This window comes from Meles meles, chromosome 10 (assembly GCF_922984935.1).
Source record: "Meles meles chromosome 10, mMelMel3.1 paternal haplotype, whole genome shotgun sequence".
Lineage (NCBI taxonomy): Eukaryota > Metazoa > Chordata > Mammalia > Carnivora > Mustelidae > Meles > Meles meles.
This window is the reverse complement of record NC_060075.1, coordinates 39773352-39795304: the sequence shown is the minus strand read 5'-3', so window position 1 is coordinate 39795304 and position 21953 is coordinate 39773352. Positions and strand designations below refer to the sequence as shown.

General features: G+C 37.1%; 1 pseudogene; it reads left to right on the top strand.

The window, feature by feature from the left end:
- Nucleotides 1-1495: 1495 nt before the first annotated feature.
- LOC123951507 lies at nucleotides 1496-6375 on the top strand (annotated as a pseudogene).
- The last annotated feature ends 15578 nt before the right edge of the window (nucleotides 6376-21953 follow it).

Genomic DNA, 21953 nt, shown 5'->3' with positions numbered 1-21953 from the left:
AGTTAACAAAACCAAAAGACAACTGACTGAATGGGAGAAGATATTTGCAAACGACACATCAGATAAAGGGCTAATATCCAAAATCTATAAGGAACTTAGCAAACTCAACACCCAAAGAACAAACAATCCAATCAAGAAATGGGCAGAGGACATGAACAGACATTTCTGCAAAGAAGACATCCAGATGGCCAACAGACACATGAAAAAGTGCTCCACGTCACTCGGCATCAGGGAAATACAAATCAAAACCACAATGAGATATCACCTCACACCAGTCAGAATGGCTAAAATTAACAAGTCAGGAAATGACAGATGCTGGCGAGGATGCGGAGAAAGGGGAACCCTCCTCCACTGTTGGTGGGAATGCAAGCTGGTGCAACCACTCTGGAAAACAGCATGGAGGTTCCTCAAAATGTTGAAAATAGAACTACCCTATGACCCAGCAAGATTCAAAATAGTTTTGATAGGCTTTCAAAATTTAATGGACTGTGGATTCTATGTAATGACAGCAAAAATACAGTATTAGGAAAGATGTAGTTCAAAAGAAGCTTTTGAGAATAGTATCTCGAGGGCTGTTTAAGTCAATTAAGCTAGTTCATAAGAATTAAATGAGTATTTGTTGACAAGTAAAGCACTTTGCTAAGTGTCTTAAAAATACAAAAATGAAAGTGGTGTCTGGGTGGCTCAGTCGATTAAGCCTCTACCTTTGGCTAAGGTCATGATCCCAGGGTCCTGGAATCAAGCCCCGCAACAGGCTCTCTGCTCGACAGGAAGCCTGCTTCCTCCTCTCTCTCTCTGCCTGCTTCTCTGCCTACTTGTGATCTCTGTCTGTCAAATAAGTAAATAAATAAATAAAATCTTTAAAAAAATACGAAAATGAGAATACACTAATTTTGTCTTTAATGATTTATATATAAGCACCAAAATTCATAAAGTACACAGTATCTGTCTTGTGATTGATTGAAGGAAATAAAGGAAATTAAATCAGTGAATGAATAGAGACATGGGACAAAATTAATTCACAAAAAACTTTTTTTCCCTAAGATTTATTTATTTATTTGAGAGACAGAGAGAGGATGAGCAGGTGGAGGGGCAGAGGGACAGAAAGAATCTCAAGCAGACCTCCACTGAGCACCTAGCCTGACATAGGACTTGACGCCATGACCCTGAGATCATGACCTCAGTTGAAATTAGGAGCCAGGTCCTTAACCACCCAGGCACCCCAGAAAGTTAGCTTTAAGATGAAACTTAAAAGAAAAAAAAATAGTATTTCAAAAACTAGATATAAAAGAATGCTCCAGACCAGCTCTGTCTAATAGAACTTTCTGTGATGATAGAAATATTTTATATCTGTATTGTCTATTATGGTAGCTACATAATTCTCAGCCAAGAACTTGAAATGTTTGTATTGAATTTTTAAATGTATTTATTTTTTATTAATTTAGATTCAATAGCTACTGTGTTGAACAACACCCCTCCAGGCAGAGAAAGCAGCATGAGCATAGCACTGAAGATTGAGAGAAAATGGGAACTTGCTTTGGAGGTGGCCATTTCTCTGGTGCGGCAGGAGTAAAGCTGGGTAATAAAGTAAAAAGTAAGATTAAAGGAAAACAGCTCAGTAAGGTTTTAGAAGATTATGCATATTTGGCCATTGTAGAATAGGCAGTGAAAATTTAGGAACAGGTTTGAGTCAAGTCCAACCTTGTGTTTTAGGAAGAAAACTGGTGGCATGTGGGTCAAACAAAAGTGATCAAAAAAGTGGTTACTACTGGGATGCCTGGTAGCACACTTGGTTAGTGCCCAGCTCTTAGTTTCAGCTCAGGTCATGATCTTGGGGTCATGAGATTGAGCCCTTCCTTGGTCTCTGTGCTTAGCATAGAGTCTACTTGGTATTCTCTCTCTCTTCCTCTTTCTCTCCCTCCCTCTGACATTCCCCCATAATATAAATAAATGATTTCTCTTTTTTTTCCTTAGATTTTATTTATTTATTTGACAGACAGAGATCACACGTAGGCAGAGAGGCAGGCAGAGAGAGAGGAGGAAGCAGGCTCTCTGCGGAGCTCGATCCCAGGACCCTGGGATCACGACCAGAGCCGAAGGCAGAGGCTTTAATCCACTGAGCCACCCAGGCGCCCCGATAAATAAATCTTTTTAAAAAAGTAATAACTAAATGTTTATACAAGTGATTTTAAGATATTTAGACAAAGGAAGAGAAGACAAAAGGACAATTACAAAAAGGACAGTTCAGAGATATATTTTCCATTTTGCCTTAATTTGTTTTTCCACATTGAGGAAACATCAGAGTAAAAATTACAAGTCCAAGTGACCATTTTTGAGAGTTGTTGGAAGAGGAAGGAGGGGGACCAGGGAAAAGATGGCAACTAGTATTGGGAGTGACCAGGCCAACTATCCATCTAGATGGGTAGCTGGAGTTCATTACTACAGGAAGACTCTGGGCCTCAAAATTATCTCAGGAAAAGAGGAAGGGCACTTGGACATTTATACACAATTACCATGCATCTCTGGTTGAGAGCTGTTGCCAGGGAATGCTAATTCCCCAGGACTTCTGGCCTATTGTACACTCGGAAGGAATGGTTTTCCATATTTTCAGGGGCAAAAAATAACCCTCAGGAATGAGATGCAGCCAATGGGATTTGGAAACCCTCAGGAAAATATTGAAGTGGTAGCATCCAGAGTATGTAGTCAAGATTCTGATAGTGTCTGCCTCACATATGAGTTTCATGCTGGGTATGCCACACATTTTATGAAATGTTAAGATATCTGTAAACATACTAATAGGTTTACTTCTTAAATATGAAGATAGATGGCATTCAATAAAATAAATCTAAGAACAATAAAAAATACATTTACGTTGGAAAAGAAATATGTATGAAGAATACTAACACAAATTTAGTCTGAAGTACATAGATGAGATGATAGACCATTCACAATTGAAGCAAATTGTAGTTTTTTGTTTTGTTTTTGTTTTTGTTTTGTTTTGCTTTGTTTTTAGAGCCAGTAGTTCTCAGAAAGTTTTCCATGGTCCTTTGGTGTCTTGCGAAATCTTCACAGTGTGCCCCACTTTTGATAAATATGTAAGGGTCACTGTTGGTGTAATTGAGTGTATGTTCTGTTATGACAATATCTGATGAGCTGAAAAGTGAGAGATGAGACATAACACACTGTGAAGCCAGACATTTGAAAATGTCTTTATTAAAACATGTGAGAGCTGTGTTCCATGAACATAGGCAAGAATTTGGTGAGTGAAATACAGATTTTGACCTAAACTGACACACTGTAAGACAGGCAAGCTTAATGATTAGGCAACTGCAGTTTCCTTCATAGGCACTAGGAGTTATTATTGTTCTGTGGTAATGACCACATTTTAGTTATTCCTAACATGTTGTGATTTGGATCCCATTATCACTTTGTCATGAGAACTGTAATACACTAAAATATACCAGTCAGAAAACAACACAAAAACACTTTGAGAAATTTAGGCTAAGTGTGGAATGTGTACGTGTGTTGTGCTGATATATCATTAGGTTGTGAATTTTTATGAATATTAATAACTAAAAACATTTTATTATTATTGAGAATATGATAAGTAAAGCAGAAATTTCTTTTTTTTTTAAGATTTTATTTATTTATTTGACAGACAGAGATCACAAGCAGGCAGAGAGGCAGGCAGAGAGAGAGAGGAGGAAGCAGGCTGTCCGTAGAGCAGAGAGCCCGATGCGGGGCTCGATCCCAGAACCCTGGGATCATGACCTGAGCCGAAGGCAGAGGCTTTAACCCACTGAGCCACCCAGGCGCCCCAGAAATTTCTTAACAACTACTGATTTTACCAGCAGACACAGAAATGTTAGTAAGATAATTCATTACAAATTAGTTGTGGAATTATGGCCAGTACAGGACTTATACCATCAAAAGTACACTTAATAACCAGGGGCATACCTCTTGCAAGCAGTATATTTTCCAGTGAATCAAAGAAGCTATTTTACTAAAATTTAGATAGTAAATGAATATTTTATTATAAATCATGAGTCATGATTCATTACTGGTTATTAATAGTGGTGCTCTGGCACTTTCTGTATCAACTCTGTGTGAAGGTAGATGAAGTCTTTTATAGATAGTAGGTGCTCCTTTTTTCTGTATAAATTTCTTCACAGTTCATTGGCTATTAATGCATGTTTCTGCCTTAAACTGGAACATTGAGAAAGTGCTTCAGAAATATCTAAAACTAAAAATAAAATATGTCAGACTTACTATCAATAACCACCAAAATTTTAACTGGTCTAACTATTATATGTGAAAGATTGCTTGAAGGATGTAATAAGCACATTTTTCTCCATGTTGTTTAACTGTCATTTATTTGCCACGTTCACATTTTTCCCATATCCAGCTATCACCTATGTTCAATATATTTCTTTAAAATGGCTCTATTTATTTATATTAATTTATTTTAAAAGGAAATGTATGTCACTAGTGAAAATGAACCATAAAATTAATTTACTAAATAAAAAGGAATTTGTTAAAAAAATACTGTTACTACATTTAAAAATAAAAATGAAGTAAATTTCATATAAATAAGAACAAATTTATTCAAGCTACAAAATTAAGTACCTGAAAGTATGTACCTAAAAGAGAAGAATGTAATTATTTATAAGCAGTCAATAATAAGTGAGATGTGGCATCTCATTTGCTTAGATTAAGAAAAAAAATATATTCAAAGTAGGCTATTCTTGTCTTTTATATTTGTTCATATAGCATAATGTTAAGAATCAATGTGTATGTTGTTGAATAAGACAAAGATATTAACTCCCTTCTCTAATGATGTTAGATGCTTAGAATGCCTGAAAAGCTAATCCCCTTTGATTCAGAAAGCCCTCTAAAGTGATCTTCAGAATCTCTTTCTGTATTTATCAAGTTATTAGGAAATGTCTGCAAAATAAGGGGAAATGTAGTTTACCTATTCAGTACTACTATCCAGTTTGGAAATATCCAAAGAAATTTTAGTACTACTTCTATCATGTATTACAAGGGTCTCTTTTTAAATATTTTAAATTATTTTTATTAAAGTTTTTTTAATAAAATATTTTAATGAGTTTTTCTGGTGAAGTTATCCAGGGAAGAAGATGACCCAAATTCTCAAAGTCAAATAATCTCCTAAGGCAGATAATTTTCCTCATTATATAGTCTTTCTTTTTGCTTCAGGAACTGATCTTCCCACTGATTCCTGTGTGTACAATTGTGCAATATAGGACTTTATTTCCAGGCCTCCTTTGCAGCTAGATTTGCTATTTTGACTGCTCTGAGCAGTGGAATCCATGTGGAATAAAAGATGTGTTTAACTTCCAGAAGATGTACTTGAAGGAGAAATGTCCCTTCCCGGTATTTTTTCTCCTTTCTTCTGGCTGGCATGCAGATGTGATAGTTAGAGCTGGAGTAGCTATCTTAGACTACAAGATGGAATCTGTGATGCAAAAATTGTCTGAGAGGAACCAGAAGCCAGAGTTACAAAGCAAAGGAAGCCAAAACCTGCATTGGGTTTTCCTTTCCCCTTCCTTCAGCTGCCTCTTTTGAACCTAACCTGGAGCCAGTTGCCCACCAGCCCAGCATCACCTTCACCAGACCTCAGTGCTACAGATGTGCAAAAGTGGATGAAGCATGTGATGGCTTTTGTTGAGCAAGAAGCTGGTGAGAAAGCCAAAGAAATAGATGCAAAGGCAGAGGAAGAATTCAATATTGAGGAAAGTTGTCTTGGTCAAACCCAAAGACCAAAGATTATGGAATACTATGAGAAGAAAGAAAAGCAGATTGAACAGCAGAAGAAAATTCAGACATCCAATTTGATGAATCAAGCAAAACCCAAAGTCCTCAGAGAGGTGACCTTATTACAGAATTACCAAATGGAGAGAAACAAAGGCTCAGCAAAGTGATAAAAGACAGAACCAGGCACCCAGTACTGCTGGATGGGCTGGTCCTCCAGCGTTTGTACCAACTGCTGGGAACCCGAATGAATGCACCTTCCAGGACACAAGGTTTCCCTCTGGTAAAGGCTGCAGTGCTAAAAGCGATTTCTGTGTATAAAATTGCCATAAAAAATGATGTTGATGTCCAAATTGATCAGGAAGACTAACTGCCTGAGGAGGTAGTGGTAGAATTGAGATCCATGATGGAGCTCATAAAATGTAAGTTTCCAGTACTTTGGAAAGCCAGCAAGGTCTCCGAGCCCAGCAAATGCTGCCAGAAGGACAGGGAGACTTATATCGTACAAATGTCCACAGGAAGTTTTTGGACTTAGCCTCTGGGGAGGTGGACTCGATCCACTCACTGCTCTGCTGCCATGATGTAGAAGTTTCTGATATTTGAAAAGACTAGATATCTGTGTGGTCTAATATTCTATGTCTATCCACGGATACCCTTCTGTAGCTAATGCCTTTGGCTTAACTGTTAACAATGAAGGAATTTTTTCACTTAATATGATCAGGAAACCTCCTTCTAGTTTATGTAAAAGTAGCAGAGCTTTCCTTTGCTTCTCCAGCATGAAGGTGAAGGTATTACGTGATGGCTCCATGAACTTCATCAAGTCTCTTTCTCTGGTTTCAGTTCTCCGATCTAGAGGGTGATGTGTTTGGTGTTCTCTGACATTAAGCCTCTGCTTTAGGCTTAAAATGCAGGTGGTGGGGGGCACACATTCCTGCCAGCAATAGTCACTTCACTGTTCACCTGTTTGGACCTAGAGGGGTTCCTCATCTGTTAATACGACTTAAAATCTAAGCCATGAATATGCATTATTTATCAAAACAGAAGGTTTACATGGAAAAAATGGTGTGAAAATGCCTATATCTCTCTTATTGATAATTGTGGAGTACATGCACCAATTTTCTGCCTTCATTTTTGCATGGGGACAGTAAGCATTTATTTTTGTCCAGTATTATTTTGATGTTTTCTGTCACTAAGATTAAGTCAAACAGTAATAAGAGGAAAAACTTTCTTTCCATTTTGCAATTATTTCTTATATATAGCAGTGACCTCGGAACGTTGATATGAACTTGCCTAAGGAGGTAAAGTAGAATTTAATGAATGACCAAATTATATTTGTAATATGTACACATGTCGGGGTCTATTCCTTTTATGTCAGTGGTTATGGAGATTCAAGATTTCATCTAAAAAATTATAAGATCTTCTTACAACCCACATAGATATTGCCCATGAAATACCAAAGAGTTTCAGTATGGAAGAAAACAGTTGTATACTCTACTGCCCATATTTCTATAGAATTGAGGGGAAAAAAAGGTTAAACATTCAGGAGACTTCCTTTTATGTTATTGGAATCTATAGCAGATTTATTATATACCAGATTATTTCTATTAACTCTTCATGCATAGCTTACATTGTAAGGACTTCTCACATATGCAATATAAGGAGTAGATTTTTATAGATTCAGACACAAAACTTCAGTACGTGGGACTCTTTTAAAGTAACAGTGGCTTAACTATTAGCATTACTTGGCCAATAAAATATTTCCAGCCTAGATTGTTAATTGTTATGATCCTACCACTAGAATAGTTTACTGATATTCTGTATATAACCTAAATGTATTATAGCATAATTCAGAAAAAAATAATGTTGAATGAGATAAAATAATATTTTTGGAGTTCTAGGGCCACGAGGACTTTCTGTCAGTCTTTCTGTTTAGGGTTCAGATTGCTAATATTTTGCTCTGGCTCAGTCTGTCTAATCAGAGGCAGTGACACACAACCTGGTTAGTGACTTAAAGCAGAGAATTTAAGTCTTGCTTATTCTACTATCCACTACGTCTTTTTCACTTAGAACCAAGGATAACAGTGTAAACTTTACCTAGGATATTGCTATTCTCTTGTTAGAAAGACATAAATGGGGGGCGCCTGGGTGGCTCAGTGGCTTAAGCCTCTGCTTTCGGCTCGGGTCATGATCTCAGGGTCCTGGGATCGAGCCCCGCATCGGGCTCTCTGCTCAGTGGGGAGCCTGTTTCTCCCTCTCTCTCTGCCTGCCTCTCTGCCTACCTGTGATCTCTCTCTCTGTCAAATAAATAAATAAAATATTAAAAAAAAAAGAAAGAAAGACATAAATGGCAAACCATAAGCTGATTCTTAAAGCTTTGTTCAGGAGCTTCCCAATTACTTCCCAATTACTCACATTTTACTGACCAAAGCAATGCAGGTAGACAGAACTAAATCAATGACATTGGGAAATATAATCCTTTCCCCAAAATAGCATTATAAATATGGAAAAAGGTGTTTAAAAATCTAGTCTGGGGGTACCTGGGTGACTCAGTGGGTTAAAGCCTCTGCCTTCAGCTCAGGTCATGATCCCAGGGTCCTGGGATCGAGCCCTGCATCAGGCTCTCTGCTCAGTGGGGCGCCTGCTTCCCCCTCTCTCTGCCTGTCTCTCTGCCTACCTGTGATCTGTCAAATAAATAAAATCTATTAAAAAAAATCTAGTCTGTGATCTAATCAACCTGTTACCACAGGGATGCTTTGGTCATATCTCCTTGATAACATGATAACTGAATCTTTAGACAATAGACTAATGATATTTGTGAGGAAGAAGTCCTTATCTGGGGAAAGTTCTTAATGGGGTTCTCCTGGCTAAAGACGGCTTATAACAAATAAAAACAGAATCTATGAATTTTTGAGGCATGGCCCCGGAAAATGTCACACTAGCTGGTGGGAAATTAGAGATGTTTCTTAAAAACAATGCTCCCTAATATCCAAGATATGGAATATCCTTATCCTCAGTCCTTTCTGTTACTCAGCAAATCTTATGGCCAAGCCTGATACCAGTGCAGTGAAGGGGAAGTGATTATTTTTGAACACTAATGTAATCTACCATGCTCATTGTGCTTATTGATATATTTAAATTTATTAATGGCTTCTTAATTTGTTTTTTTTTAATATTTTATTTATTTGACAGAGAGAAATCACAACTAGGCAGAGAGGCAGGCAGAGAGAGAGGAGGAAGCAGGCTCCCTGTGGAGCAGAGAGCCTGATGTGGGGCTCGATCCCAGGACCCTGGGATCATGACCTGAGCCGAAGGCAGAGGCTTTAACCCACTGAGCCACCCAGGCGCCCCTTAATTTGTTTTTTAAAATGCTTTTCTTTGTGTGCATGTTTTCTGTTTGCTTTCTATTTAATCAGTATTTATTCCCATAATACTCTATTGGTTTGCAATTTATATTTCATTTCTGGGATTTATTGGCAACCAGTGATTTTTTTTTTTTAAACTGGCTTCATAATTTTACCTTTTCCAGAATGTCATATAGTTAGGACCACACAGTATTCAACCTTTTAAGACTGGCTACTTTCACTTACTAATCTGCCTTTAAGATTCCTCCATGCCTTTCTGTGGCTTGATAGCTCATTTAATTTTAGTGTTGAATAATATTCCATTATCTAGATGTACCACCATTTATTTATCTGTTCACCTGCTGAAGAACATCTGGGTTCCTCTGATTAACTTTTTTTGCTTGGCATAATACCCTCTAGTTCCATCCACATGATTGCAAATGGCAAGATTTCATTTTTTTGATATATATATACTATTCCATTGCATATATGCATATATATGCATTATATATATATATAATATCTCACATCTTCTTTATCCATTCACCTGTTGATGGACATCTAGGTTCTTTCTGTAGTTTGACTATTGTGGACATGCTGCTATGAACATTCGGGTGCATGTGCCCCTTCAGATCACTACATTTGAATCTTTAGGGTAAATACCTAGTAGTGCATTTTCTGGGTTGTAGGATATCTCTATTTTCAACTTTTGAGGAACCTCCATACTGTTTGCCAGAGTGGCTGCACCAGCTTGCATTCCCACCAACAGTGTAGAAGGGTTCCCCTTTCTCCGCATCCTCGCCAACATCTGTCATTTCTTGACTTGTTAATTTTAGCCATTCTAACTGGTGTGAGGTGATATCTCATTGTGGTTTTGATTTGTAGTTCCCTGATGCCGAATGATGTGGAGCACTTTTTCATGTGTCTGTTGGCCATCTGGATGTCTTCTTTGCAGAAATGTCTGTTCATGTCCTCTGCCCATTTCTTGATTGGATTATTTGTTCTTTGGGTGTTGAGTTTCCTAAGTTCTTTATAAATTTTGGATACTAGCCCTTTATCTGATGTGTCGTTTGCAAATATCTTCTCCCATTCTGTCAGTTGTCTTTTGGTTTTGTTAACTGTTTCCTTTGCTGTGCAAAAGCTTTTGATCTTGATGAAATCCTAATAGTTTATTTTTGCCTTTGGTTCCCTTGCATTTGGTGATATTTCTAGGAAGAAGTTGCTGCGGTTGGGGTCAAAGAGGTTGCTGCCTATGTTCTCCTCAAGGATTTTGATGGATTCCTATCTCACATTCAGATCTTACATCCATTTTGTATCTAATTTTGTGTGTGGTATAAGGAAGTAGTCCAGTTTCCTTCTTCTGCATGTGACTGTCCAATTTTCCCAACACCATTTGTTGAAGAGGCTGTCTTTTACTATTGGACATTCTTTCCTGCTTCATCAAAGATTAGTTGACCTTAGAGTTAAGGGTCCATTTCTGGGCTCTCTATTCTGTTCCATTGATCTATGTGTCTGTTTTTCTGCCAGTACCATACTGTCTTGATGATGACAGCTTTGTAATAGATTTTGAAATCTGGATTAGTGATGCTGCCTACTTTGGTTTTCTTTTTCAACATTCCTCTGGCTATTTGGGATCTTTTCTGGTTCCATATAAATTTTAGGATTATTTCTTCCTTTTCTTTGAAAAAAATGGATGGGATTTTGATAGGGATTACATTAAATGTGTAGATTGGTTTAGGTAGCATAGACATTTTCACAGTATTTGTTCTTCCAATCCATGAGCATGGAATGTTTTTCCATTTCTTTGTGTCTTCCTGAATTTCTTTCATGAGTATTTTATAGTTTTCTGAGTATAGATTCTTTGCTTCATTGGTTAGGTTTATTCCTAGGTGTCTTATAGTTTTGGGTGTAATTGTAAATGGGATGGACTCCTTAATTTCTCTTTCTTCTGTCTTGTTGTTGGTATATAGAAATGCAACTGATTTCTGTGCATTGATTTTATATGCTGACAGTTTATTGAATTCCTATATGAGCTGTTGCAGTTTTGGAGTGGAGTCTTTTGGGTTTTCCACATAAAGTATCATATCATCTGCAAAGAGTGAGAGTTTGACTTCTCTGCCTATTCAGATGCCTTTTATTTATTTTTGTTCTCTGATTGCTGAGGGTAGGACTTCTAGTACTATGTTGAGTAGAGTGGTGAGACTGGACATCCCTGCCGAGTTCCTGACCTTAGGGGAAAAGCTCTGTTTTTCCCCATTGAGAATGATATTTGCTGTCGGTTTTTCATACATGAGTTTTATGATATTGAGGTATGTTCCCACTCTCCCTACACTTTGAAGAGTTTTGATCAAGAAAGCATGCTATACTTATTCAGATGCTTTCTATACATCTATTGTGAGCATCAGCTATTGAGAGTATCTTGTTCTTTCTTACATTAATGTATTATATCACATTGATTGATTTGCAGATGTTGAACCAAACTAGCAGCCCAGGAATAAATCCCACTTGGTCATGACGAATAATCCTTTTAATGTACTGTTGGATCCTATTGGCTAATATTATGATGAAAATTTTTGCATCTGTGTTCATCAAGGTTATTAGTCTGTAATTCTCTGTTTTGATGGGGTCTTTGATTTTGTGATCAAGGTAATGCTGGCATCGTAAAATGTGTTTGGAAATTTTCCTTTCATTTTTGTTTTTTAGACTGGTTTCAAGAGAATAGGTATTAATTCTTCTTTAAATGTTTAGTAGAATTCCCCTGGGAAGCCATCTGGCCTTGAGCTCTTGTTTGTTGGGAGATTTTTGATGGCTTCTTCAATCTCCTTACTGGTTATGGATTTGTTCAGGTTTTCTGTTTTGTCCTCGTTCAGTTTTAGTAGATTATATGTCTCTTTAGTAGTTTATATGTCTCTAGGAATGTATCCATTTCTTCCAGATTTCTTCCATTTCTTCCAGATGTATAGTTGCTCATAATATGTTCTCATAATTGTTTGTATTTCTTTGGTGTTGGTTGTGATCTCTCCTCTTTCATTCATCACTTTATTAATTTGGGTTCTTTCTCTTTTCTTTTTAATAAGTCTGGCCAGGGGCTTATCAATCTTATTAATTCTTTCAAAGAACCAAGTCCTAGTTTCATTGATTTGTTCTACTGTTCTTTTGATTTCTGTGTCATTGATTTCTGCTCTGATATTTATTATTTCTCTTCTCCTGCTGGGTTTGGGCTTTCTTTGTTGTTCTTTCTCCAACTCCTTTAGGTGTAGGGTTAGGTTGTGTACTTGTGTCCTCTTGTTCTTTGAGAAAGGCCTGCATCACTATATATTTCCTCTCAGGACTGCTTTTGCTGTGTTCCAAAGATTTTGAACAGTTGTGTTTTCATTTTCATTTTGTTTCCATGAATTTTTTAATTCTTCTTTAATTTTCTGGTTGACTCATTCCATCTTTAGTGGGATGTTTTTAGCCTCCATGTATTTGAGTTCTTTCCAACATTCCTCTTGTGATTGAGTTCTAGTTTCAAAGCATCATGATCTGAACATATGCAGGGAATGATCCCAGTCTTTTGATACCAGTTGAATCCTGATTTGTGACCCAGGATGTGATCTATTCTGGAGAATGTTACATGTGCACTAGAGAAGAATGTGTATACTGTTGCTTTGGGATGGAATGTTCTGAATATATCTGTGATGTCTGTGTGTCCAGTGTGTCATTAAAAGCCTTTATTTCCTTGTTGATCTTTTGGTTAGATGATCTGTCCATTTCAGTGAGGGTGGTGTTAAAGTCCCCTACTATTATTGTATTATTTTTGATGTGTTTCTATGATTTTGTTATTAATCGATTTATATAATTGGCTGCTCCAATCATAGATATTTAAAATTGTTAGATCTTCTTGTTGGACAGACCCTTTCAGTATGATATAGTGTCCTTCCTCATCTCTTATTATAGTCTTTGGCTTAAAATCTAATTTATCTGATATAAGGATTGCCACCCCAGCTTTCTTTGAATGTCCATTAGCATGGTAAATTGTTTTCCACTCCCTCAATTTAAATCTGGAGGTGTCTTTAGGTTAAAATGTGTTTCTTATAGATAGCATATTAATTGGTCATGTTTTTTATCCATTCTGATGCCCTGCGTCTTTTGATTGGGTCATTTAGCCCATTTACATTCAGGGTAACTGTTGAAAGATATGTATTTAATGCCATTGTATTGCCTGTAAGGTGACTGTTACTGTATATTGTCTCTGTTCCTCTCTGGTCTGCTACTATTAGGCTCTCTCTTTTCTTAGAGGACCCCTTTTAATATTTCCTGTAGGGCTGGTTTGGTGTTTGCAAATTCTTTTAGTTTTTGTTTGTTCTGGAAGCTTTTAATCTCTCCTTCTATTTTCAGTGACAGCATAGCGGGATATAGTATACCTAGCTGCATGTTTTTCTTGTTTAGTGCTCTCAATATATCATACCAGTCCTTTCTGACCTGCCAGGTATCTGTGAATAGGTCTGCTGCCAATCTTATATTTCTACTGTTGTAGTACAAACCTCTTCTCCTGAACTGCTTTCAGGATTTTCACTTTGTCACTAAGACTTGTAAGTTTTACTATTAGATGACGGGGGAGAGGGTGTGGACCTATTTTTATTGATTTTGAGGGGGTTTTTCTGTGCCTCCTATGTTTTGATGTTTGTTCCCTTTGCTGTATTAGGGAAGTTGTCTACTCTAATTTACTACAATTTACCTTCTGCACCTCTCTTTCTTCTTCTACTGGAGTCCCAATTATTCTAATATTGTTTCATCTTATGGTATAACTTATCTCTCAAATTCTCCTCTCGTGGTCCAATAGTTGTTAGTCTCTCTTTTTCTCAGGTTCTTTATTCTCCATAATTTGGTCTTTATCACTGATTCTTTCTTATGCCTTATTTATCTTAGTAGAAGAGCCTCCATTTTGGATTGCACCTCATTAGTAGCTTTTTTTGATTTCAACTTGGTTAGATTTTAGTTCTTTTATTTCTCCAGAAAGGGGTCCTCTAATATCTTTCATGCTTTTTTCAAGCCCAGCTGGCACCTTGGCAATTGTCATTCTGAACTCTAGTTCTGACATATTACTAATGTCTCTATTGATTAGGTCCCTAGCCATCTGCCTCTTGTTGTGTGTGTGTGTGTGTGTGTGTGGTGATTTTTTCCACCTTGTTATTTTATCCAGATTAGAATAATTGAATGAGAGAACAAAATACTAAAAGAGTAACAATGACCCAAGAAAGATATACACTAACCAAATCAGAAGAGACCCAAAAGTGGGGGAAGAAGAGAGGGGAAAAAAAGAAAAAATATATATATTAGAGTGATGAATAGAACAGAGCCACGCACTCGATTTTGGGTGTATTTTTTGTCTGTTAGAAGAAACTACCTCCCCAAATTTTAACAAAAGGAAAACACACACACACACACACACACACACACACACACACACACACTGGGGTAAACACGAGGAAGGGATGGAATATAACTGTAAAGATGAAAATTAAAATAGACTCTAAAAAAGGAATTGATAAGAAGTTGACTGAAAAAAGATAAGAAAGAAAAAGAGGAAAGAATGTGATCAGGCTGGAGACTAGAACAAATCCATGTGCTAGATTTATGGTATATTTTGATCTATTAGAAGAAATTGTATCCCAAAATTTTTTAAAAAAACCCAAAACCTGTATGTACATAAAAATAAGGTTAAATACAATGAAAGGATAAAATATGACTATAACAATGAAAATTAAAGATTTTTTAAAAGGCATTGATAATATAAAATAGTTTAGAAAACGTTAAAATAAGAAAGCAGAATTCAAAAATTTAACTAATTAATTTATTAAGAAATTTAAAAATAGAATAAGAAAAAACAATAAGAATAATATAAAATGGAATACTATGCAGCCATCAAAAGAAATGAAATCTTGCCATTTGCGACGACGTGGATGGAACTAGAGCGTATCATGCTTAGTGAAATAAGTCAATCGGAGAAAGACAACTATCATATGATCTCCCTGATATGAGGACATGGAGAAGCAACATGGGGGGGTAGGGGGATAGGAGAAGAATAAATGAAACAAGATGGGATTGGGAGGGAGACAAACCATAAATGACTCTTTTTTTTTTTTCCCTTTTTATTAATTTTTTCAGCGTAACAGTATTCATTCTTTTTGCACAACACCCAGTGCTCCATGCAAAACGTGCCCTCCCCATCACCCACCACCTGTTCCCCCAACCTCCCACCCCTGACCCTTCAAATGACTCTTAATCTCACAAAACAAACTGGGGGTTGCTGGGGGGAGGTGGGATTGGGAGAGGGGGAGCGGGCTATGGACATTGGGGAGGCGAGGCGAACCATAAGAGACTGTGGACTCTGAAAAACAACCTGAGGGTTTTGAAGGGTCAGGGGTGGGAGGTTGGGGCAACCTGAGGGTTTTGAAGGGTCAGGGGTGGGAGGTTGGGGGAACAGGTGGTGGGTAATGGGGAGGGCACGTTTTGCATGGAGCACTGGGTGTTGTGCAAAAAGAATGAATACTGTTACGCTGAAAAAATAAATAAAATGGAAAAAAAAGAATAATATAAAATAAGACAAATATAAATTATAAAATAAGAAAAAATAGAATAAGAAAAAATAAAATTAAAAAAAATTTAACTTTGGAAGACTAAAGGATCATGGGGAAAAAGCCATGAATTCTATGTGTTGCTTTCCCCTAGCTATGGAGTTCTGCAATTATTATTGATCCGTGAACTTGGTCTTGGCTGGATGTTCTTGCTGATCTTCTTGGAGAGGGGCCTACAGTGATTCTCAGATGTCTTTGCCTGAGGTGAAATTGCACCCCCACTTGCCGGCGGCCAGGCTAAGTAATCAGCTAGGTTTTTGTCTCAGGAGCTTTTGTTCCTTGAGCACTTTCTGTATAGCTTTGGAGGACAGGATTGTAAATGGCAACCTCCCAATCTCTGGCCCATAGGAGCTAAGAGCTCAAGGCCCCACTTCTCAATGAGCCCTCAGAGAAAAGAAGTCAGTCAGTCCCGTCTCCCTGGTCTCTGGCTGCACTCTGTGCTCAGTAGCCTGTGACCGAGCATTTTTGTCTCTAGCACACAGCCCCCTTTAGAGTCTCCAAACCCAGTGCTGGTTCCTGTAGCACACTCTCACACTACTCCTCCCAGAGGAGGAAGGTAAGTTTCCCCAGATCTGCTGCTTGTTTGGTTCCTGCCCAGAAGTGGGCCGACTGTGCCGCGGATCCCAGTTTAAGGTAACCCCAAGCTGAGAGCCCACTCCTCTGCTCCATTTCTGCAGCCGGCTTCCCCTCTCTGATACCTGGGAGCTCTGCCACACTCAGACACGTCTGGTCTTTTTATGACCTTGCACGTCCTGAGACCACACTGTCCCTATGAGGGCCCCACCCCCGCTTAGCCTCAGGAGTGATGTTCCTCAGTGGAGCAGACTTAGAAAAGTTCCAGTTTTGTGCTCCACTGCTCTTCTGCTTGCTGGGAGCCAGCCCCTCCTCCCGTGGTCTATCTTCCTGAATGTTGCCTCGGATTCACTTCTCCACACAAGCTACCTTCCACACAAGTGGTTGATTTCCTGTTCCTAGAATTGTTGCTCTTCTTCTCTTCGATTTCCTATTGAGTTTATAGGTGTTCGGAATGGTTTGATAACTATCTAGCTGAACTCCCAGGACCTGATGATATTTAGGTCTCCCACTCCTCCACCATCTTGCTCCTGCTCTTTGAGGATTTTTGTTTGTTTGTTGTTGGTTTTTTGTTGTTGTGGTTGTTAAATGTGTAAGGTCTGTGTCTAGATTGATTGATTTTTAAAAATTATTTATTTATTTGACAGATGGGGGAGAGAGCAAGAGAACATAAGCAGGGAGAGAAGCAGAGGCAGAGGGAGAAGCAGGCTCCCCATGAAGCAGGGAGCCCAACATGGGACTCAGTCCCAAGTTTGTGAGCTCATGACCTGAGCTGAAGGCAGATGCTTAAGGACTGAGCCATCCTGGTGCCCCTGATTGATTGATTTTGGACATAGTTGATTCTCTCTGTTAACTTATTTTAAATGCTCTTTAAAAATGTTCATCTGTACTATTATCATCCTAGGTCTTCTAAATTGTTTGTGCCAGCTTTCTGTTATGATGGTCCATTTTTGTGTTCTCTTTTGTGATTTTAAAATTTTAATAGTGAGTTTATTCTCAGAACACCTTGTTTTTCTGAAAGAATGCTATGTCTTGGAGTGGTGACATTATTTCTACAAAGCACATTTACATTTACCTCTACTGGTGTCCTATTGGTTTCCTACTTGTAGAACAGTTTTCATGTTGAGTCTTTATTTGAGTCACTGCTACATTCTCATACTCATAAATGTTGCCTTCTAGTTTTTATTATCCCCATGGCTTAGTCTTTTATTCTTAGAATCCTATGAAGGTGATAGAATTTTTTTTGACATGTTTTGTTCAAGTAAATAATTATTTTCGTCTCCCTTTAGTGAAGAGAGCAGTCCTTTGATGCTCTTGGCTTTATAAATTGGATTCTGTCTTTGTTCTCTTCCTAGCTTGAGCTTGGGGCTACCACTCTTATGGGCATTATAATCTCAGCCCCACACCTTTTTTTCCCCTTAGGAGATTTTAATTTAAATTCAATTAATTAACATATAGTGTATTAGAGGTAGAAGTTAGTGATTCATCACTCTTATATGATACCCAGTGCTTATTACATCACATGTCCTCCTTAATGTCCAACACTGAGTTATTGCATCCCCCCCACTCCCCTCCCCTCCAGCCCCACACTTTAAAGTTGCTATATGAATCATCCCACATCAGCCACCGTGGGAATTCCCACTGATGGCTCTGGCTTTAAATTCCTTATATTTTCATAAGATTTTTGCTAAAGAGTGTTTTTTTCTTCAGTGTCAGCTATTCATATAATTCTTTTAATTTTATATTTTATTCAATATTCCCATGTGTTTTGAGTGGCAAATAGTATATCTATGTCAAGTTGGTCTACCATATATAGTGGATTACATAAAAATAATGTTTTTTCTTATAGTGGGCTCTAGTGATTTACTCTTTTAGAACTAGCACTGAATTTATTGCAGATTTATGTCATTCAAAAGAAAGTGACACTATTACTAAACATGTAACAAATTATGGATTTATTTATTCCAGTTACTTTCAAATGTATTAAATTATTTACTTGTTATATCAACTCAATAAGATAAGTCTAAGACAAGTAAGGAAATTGAAATGTAGAAAATTAATTTGTTTAAGTCACCATAAAATCCATGGAGAATCTATAATGTCTCATTCTGGATTCAGAGACTTTAAAAACAGTATACCAAAGCAATACTAAATTAACACCTATATTCCCCCCTTCAAGAAATCATAGCATTGCTTGTTAAAATGCTAGAAACAGCAGAATGCTAGAAGGTTCAATGGCATAAAAAAAATCATAATTGCTAAAGTTAGCAATTAACATTCATAATTGCTTAAACAGAATTTATGTTTTACTTAGGCAAATAGAAAGCTTTTTGATATTTTAAGGTCTTCATAATAATAATTGTGGCTAAATTAGTGCAGTGTAATGCACATGTTTTGGATGATCTTACTTAGTATATTTTCTATTAAAAAGAAGTGAAAGCAACACAAATAATAGCATGAACTTCTACTATCAAAGAGTATTTTAATATTCTTACTTAGAGAGTAATTTCTTGAGATAATAAATTCTAGATGATAACCTATAGAATCAAAACCTACATAAACAATATAAACCTAGAATATCTGAAATAAAATAATCTTTTGGAAAAATGCTTGAAATATATTATCACTATTTAATTCAAAATCTGCTATAGAGTTATCAAAAATATGTTTTGATAGTACAATTCTAAGAAAAAAAACTATCATCTTTCAGGAAATAGATATTTCAGCAGATTCTTAATGTTCTGAAATCTAATCATCATAATATTTACAGTTTGACATCAACTCATGTGATGATGTTGAGGTTTATTTAGGTATATGATCATATTTGTACTTCTGTGGGGTCCACAGTTAGTTAAAAACAGTCTTTAAGAGAAGCTTTATTCTCAGTCTAGTTTTTTTCTAGGCCATATTCAAGGAGACTTAAATTCTACCAAAAACAATCTTAAAAATGTTTTTTCTCTAATCAAGAAATCACAGGCTTGTTACTTTAATCCAGATGCCTAAAACTGGACTTACACCGGTTTAAACAGAAAGCCTATAGAATAATTATGTAATGTAATTATGGAGTCTGATAATCTTATAATCTTAACTGTGATGTCCCAGCAATTTAATCTTAAGTGTGAAGTCCCAGCAATTTTGTGCAATTTGTATCATAGATTGTTTTTTTAAGATTTTATTTATTTATTTGACACAGAGAGAAAGAGCACAAGGAGTCAGAGCAGCAGGCAGAGGGAGAGGAAGAAGCAGGCTCCCCGATGAGCAGAGAGCCTGACGTGGTCTTGATCCCCGGACCCTGGGATCATGACCTGAGCTGAAGGCAGATCCTTAACTGACTGAGCCACCCAGGCTTCCCTTGTATTGTAGATTCTGATGAGAATTGTACCCCTTGGAGTGAAGCTGATCACAAGCTACAGTTGTTCAAGGCAACTTTGTGTGAAGGAAAGACCATTCACAGTAACCCATGAGAAAGAGAGCAAAGAGAATAAATATGAAGACATATCAGCACTATTGATGGCTAAGGCACTGTGATTAAGGGGGAGCATCTTATTTATTTTTTAGGGAATATTAGAAAAGTGCAAAAACTATCCAGACGGAAAGCTGGCTTTAGACCATTTCATACCATATTCTCAGTTCTCAAACCTCTGGGACGGACACTAAGGTTGCCATTACTATAAGAGTGGTACTCGGTTTGGGGCTTCCTAGGCTGGTTCAGGTTGTTGAAATCTGTGCTAGGTGGTTTGCACATACTTTCTCATGTAATCATCATGACAAGCTTGAGAAGCATGTATTATTCACCCTGTATATTTGCTGAGGTAGCTGAAATTTAGGTATGTTAAGGACTCGCTCATGTTTGAGGATCGAGGTTTGCCACATTATCCTTTCTTTCTGCTATGCTTCCCTCATGCATTTGTGAGCACTTAAGAATTAGTAGGTTTCACTTTTGCCTAATACGCTAATGAAACAGAAATTAATGTTACAATTTTGACAAGTTTTTTTTGTAAAATAAGGTCATCTTTCGTACTGACGTCACTTTTATTTCAGTTATTCCTCATGTCTTTGCTCAAACTCACTTTTATGCAATTTATATCTAAACTCTTCTAAATCAAGCAATCTGTACTTGTCACAAACTATTTCTTTGCCACTCCCTTTTTATTCCTGAAATTTGATTTCCAGCTTCAGTGATTTCCTCAAACAGTGATTTTTCTTCTTCATCCTTGTTCCGCTTGACTTTTCTATAACATTAAACTTACTGATCATCCATTCCTGTTTTTAGCTCCCTTTATTTGCATGACCCTGAAGAGGTCCTGTAACTCTCAGCTGTCCTTTTAATTGCTGACCATCCATGCATTCCCTAGCCTCCACCTTGTTTGGCTCGACTTCACTAAGCCCAGTTTCCCCAGTTGTCTTCTCATTTTAAGGAGGACTTCCAAAGCTTCATCTTAAACCATGAAGTACTTCTCTTTCTTCTGTGTGCTTCAGTTACATTATCACTTAAGTGATAGTCATCAAATCATTTTTATGTTAGAAACTCTGTTGTTGTCATAATAAATCACTACAGTTTTAGGTGTTTAAAACCATATACATGTATATCCAGGAGTTCTCCATGTCTGAAGTGTAGGCACAGTGTAGCTCAGTTGGTTCATGAAATCATGTCAGTAGGCTGTATTCCTTCTTGGAAACTTAGGGATGAACCTTCTTTGAGATCATTCAGCTTATTGGAAGAATTTATTTCCAAACATTTGTAGGGCTGAGGTTCCCTTTCCTTGCTAGCTGTTGGCCAGGAATCATTTTTAGTTTTTAGAGACTTCTTCCATTCCTTGGGGTGTTGCCTCCACTCTCCATGTCAGCAATGGTGGGTTGAGTCATTCTTATGCTTCCAAAATCTCTCTTCACCTTTCCATCTGCCTAACTTATCCTCTCCCTCTCTCTTCAGTGGTATCTCTCTAACTCTTCTGCCTCCCTCTTCTGCTTTTAGAGGCTCATGTGATTACATTTGGCCCACCTGAATAACTGAGGATATTCTGCTTATCTTAAACTGAATTGATTAGTAACCTTAATTCCTCTGCAAAATCTCTTCACCAAAGTACATAGATTACTACTATTCCATCCAATATCCAGGAAACAGGAATTGAGGGGTATAGCACCTCTTAGAAATCTGACATCTCAGTTAGCCCAACACCAGTCAAATATTTTCAGTTATTAATAGTATTCCACTTGACTGTTCCCCAAATCTAATTTTTTGCACAAAAAAATAACTTTTTTTGCCTATTTTCCTATTCTGCCTACATAACCACTCTGAAAGATAGTATCTCAGACTCTTCAATTAGAATTCATTTTAACCTTTTTCCTTTTTTTTCTATATTTCCATCTCATGCATCAGAATTAGCTAATTCTTTGTGATAGCTTTCAACTTAGTTCTGTCTTATTTTTGCATATCATCCTTTCTCATGTTAACATTGATTGACTAAATGAATTTAATGTAAATGCTGTCATCAAATACCAATCTAGTATCATATGCTGGCAAATAAAATGTCCTTAGTTACTGTTTAATACTTGGGAACATTAGCACAAAGTTAATTTTATAGCCATAGTGCTAACCATGTTTTTAATTTGCCTGAACATATGCATATTTGCATTTATTTCCTTT